Source organism: Prunus persica, chromosome G6 (genome assembly GCF_000346465.2).
Source record: "Prunus persica cultivar Lovell chromosome G6, Prunus_persica_NCBIv2, whole genome shotgun sequence".
Classification (NCBI taxonomy): Eukaryota; Viridiplantae; Streptophyta; class Magnoliopsida; order Rosales; family Rosaceae; genus Prunus; species Prunus persica.
Window position 1 is genome coordinate 4,535,315 of NC_034014.1, and position 698 is coordinate 4,536,012.

Sequence of the window (698 nt, forward strand, 5' to 3'; positions counted from 1 at the left end):
AGTTACAAGACTTGGGGGGGGGGGGGGGGGGGGGGGGCCCCCCCCCACCCCCAAAAAAAAAATAAAAACTTCTTTCCAAAAGAATTTTTTTTTTTTCTCTGTGCGCCCAACGCAAAAAAAAAAAAATGTTTTTATATAAAACTACACAAAAAAACAAGAGATAGAAGAGAAGGAGGAACCCCCCTTCCCACTGTGGTGAGAGGGGGACAGACCGGACCCCCCACACCCAAATAATACGCGGGGGGCACAAGGAAGATTTTTGAATGATCTCCAAATATTCTAGCAAAAACAGAGGAGAAAAAAAAAATAAAAAAATTTATTGTGTAATATCTCTGTGCAGTAGCAAGGCAAATGAGTAGTGGTGACGTTAGATGAAAAACAAGAAAGAAATATAACATTATGCTAGTATCTTTCCTCCTGCTTGCTGTGGTAGGAACAGAGAGGAGAGAGACGAGGAGAGATAATCCATGATGTGTGCCCGCCCGCGGACGACCGAGGAGAGAGAAATGATAGATACATTGATTTTATTCAGTTGTAGAGGGAAGCCAAAAAGCGACCGCATTACAGCTCATAGACGGGGCAACGGGACTTGAAAAGAGGGATAGGGATTACTACGCTTCAGGCATTATGCAGGGCTATGAAATAGAGCAACGATTACATCTACGACGTCCATGCATTCGATCCCGATTAGGCTGAAA